At 39.7% G+C, this 2997-nt stretch overlaps 1 long non-coding RNA gene across 1 annotated transcript; it reads right to left on the bottom strand.

The window, feature by feature from the left end:
- Positions 1-577: 577 nt before the first annotated feature.
- Positions 578-1859, bottom strand: LOC121408114. Its single transcript, XR_005968998.1, has 3 exons — positions 1633-1859; positions 1093-1094; positions 578-646 (listed from the first exon to the last, which is right to left on the bottom strand). It is a non-coding gene; the product is annotated as an uncharacterized LOC121408114 (long non-coding RNA).
- Between the last annotated feature and the right edge of the window lie 1138 nt (positions 1860-2997).

Here is a 2997-nt window from a genome sequence, read left to right as displayed (position 1 = left end):
TACATGGTTGGAAAGACCAAGACAATTCCTTGACAATGGTATCCTTATTTTTTCACAAAACCAAGGATCAGAGAAGTATCGCAAAAGAGCTACAAGCTTGTAATTTTGGTTTGAGCGGTTTAGATTTCCCTTTTACAAAAATACCATAGGGAATACAACAACCTTGACCGCGATTTCAATGCGTGTGGTCAGTCAAAACGTATCGCTTTTCACGTGCAAAGTCAATGCAGTGCAGATGGCCGATGAGACAGTTTGGCTGACTGCGAGCTTTCAAATCACGGTCAGTCAAAATGTTGGATAACTCTGCTACTGTACACGTTTCCAATGGGATTTGCACATTGTATTAAAAATTTGTATGACATCACAGTGAAAATCCCCTCATATCTAAGAAAGAAAAATAAATTGCTGCCTAGAAATTTAGTTACAAATAGAATAGGATATGTACTTTTATTTTCTGCAAAAATCTCAAATTTTTTTAAATTTTATTGCCAATAGGATTGCCATAGCATTGGCGATCGCAATATCCAAATGCTCATAACCTTGAACCTTGAAGAGTAATCCCTTTCACCAGCTTCAAAGCTATCCTGGGATGAAAGCATTCTGTGTATCAGTGCGAGGTGCCATGGTGAAGTAATTTGAAATTTCACTTATACAGTGCGTATCAAAAAAAAGTTTACACTTTGAAAAAGCCCTGGGAATTAAAAAATATACAACATCCGGGTAATTTTTTCACATATAATCTTGGGTTTGGGTCTCATCTATCTAATGAAAGTAAAATTTTTGTCAGAATGTTACACTTGAGTGAGCACTGTCCATTTCTGTAAAGCTTGCAGAAATCTGTTTGCGCAGAAATGCTCGTTTTCATGCTGTGTCAAGGGGAAAGGACGAAATCAAACTTACACTACGAAAGATTTATTATACATTTCCCTTGCACTTTTAGTCAATTGGAATAAAACGGATAAATTCAAGCATTTTGTGACAAGTTTGCCACCCAAATTGAAATTTCAACACTTAATAAGCACAACCTTTTCCCTATTTGTGCCAGCTGGATCTGAGGACATAACTGAATCTGAACAAAATTTTATATCAGACATCTCCAGCATTTTATTACTCGGTTTTTATCATTGAAAGTTGATTTACATTTCATTCTTCATTTAATACTTGTTTCTCCACACTTTTCCCAAGTTTAGCAATGATTAACAAAATGAAAATCAAGCTTAAGCCATTCCATGCAAATCACAGCTCAATGTAAAGCAAATATCGTCACGATGGCCTCGGTGTGTGGGGGATTGGGTGGGGCGAAATGCACTCTTGGGCAAGGAAACAAGTCAAACAATGTAGAAGATATCTTCAAATCAATTTTACTAGCTAAATTCCACGTGTTCTTCATGATTAAGGTCTACTTTTATTCCCACAACTATTTCAAATTTCTGCGCAAATCATTTTTCACTAACTTTTCAAAAGTAAGTGGTGCTCACTCAAGCGGAAATTTTTTTCGACAGTTATATCGTCATTTGCTTTAATGGACCTGTACCAACTTTGAAATGTGGAACAATCTTCAGGATATTACAAATGTATAATTTTACAGGATTTTTTCAAAGTGTAAACTTTTTTTTGATACGCACTGTATACATTAAAAGTGAATGTGCACCATGCAAGTAAAAATTGCCTCTTGGTTTACAGCATAAGAGACCCAACAGGAGGCTGCATTGAGCGGATGAATGGCAGCGCAGCCTCTCTAAATACAGCTGGGTTTGTTCCTATTACAACAGGTCCTGGTAGGTGATTCCAAATTTTGACGGTACGTGGGAAGAAAGAGAACTTGTACGCATCAGTGGTTGCTTTCGGCATAGCATATTTAAGGCTGTAATCATGTTGTCCAATATATGTGGCAGGACCAATGGTAGGAGGAAAAGGTACAGCAACTAGATGATGATGAATTTTATGGAAGAGGGTACACTGAGCAAGAAGACGGCGTGTATAGAGACTATCCCATCCGAGCGCAGACACAAGGGCTGAGGTCCTGTAGTCACCGTGTACAAAGCGAGCAGCTGATCTTTGCACTTTTTCAATTGAGCTAACAATTGTAGCTGAATGCGGGTTCCATGCCTCTGATGCATATTCCAATTGTGGACGGACCAATGCAGTATAGGCTCTGGCTGTCACCTCTTTGGTACATGGTGACAGGGTCCTTCGGATAAGTCCTAAAGTACGACTTGCTTTGTGTCTGATGTTCTGGCAATGCTTTTTCCAACCTACAGCAGCAGTGATCGTCACACCCAGGTATTTGTCTTCACTTGCTCTTGGTATAAGATCATTGCAGAGAGAGTAATCATAGAAGCCAGGCACACGTTTTCGAGTTATTGATAGAACTGCACACTTCTTCACATTGAAATTGATCAACCAGGTTGAAGACCGATTGGATAGTTGCTGGAGATGCTGTTGAAGAATGTGATGGCCCGTACTTTTGGAAATCTCTCTATAAATTACACAGTCATCAGCAAATAGCCTCATACTTGACCTTATCTGATCTTGGATGTCATGTATGAATAATAGAAAGAGAGTTGGGCCGATCACAGAGCCTTGGGGCACTCCAGAAGTGACACTTTTCGATTGTGACTTGGTTCCACCAACTGCCACAGCTTGTCGTCTGTTGGTAAGGAATGACATAATCCAGTTGAGCGTATCACTTTGCCATAATTCAGAAGCTTGGAGTGTAACCGTTGGTGAGGTACTCTGTCAAAAGCCTTCTGGAAATCCCAAAAGACAGCATCAACTTGTCCTCGCTTCTGGATGACAGAGGTCCAGTAATCAATTGCTGACGTTAGTTGGGTGACCGTGGAAAGTCCTTGTCGGAATCCATGCTGTGCATCTGTCAGGATATTAGATGCAAGGTGCTTTGAGACATGACTAAGGACGACATGCTCCATGACTTTACAGCATATACATGTGAGTGAAATAGGGCGATACTGTGAAGGTTCATTCTTGTTACCTGAC

Source organism: Lytechinus variegatus, chromosome 2 (genome assembly GCF_018143015.1).
Source record: "Lytechinus variegatus isolate NC3 chromosome 2, Lvar_3.0, whole genome shotgun sequence".
NCBI lineage: Eukaryota > Metazoa > Echinodermata > Echinoidea > Temnopleuroida > Toxopneustidae > Lytechinus > Lytechinus variegatus.
This window is presented reverse-complemented; position numbering and strand designations above follow the sequence as displayed.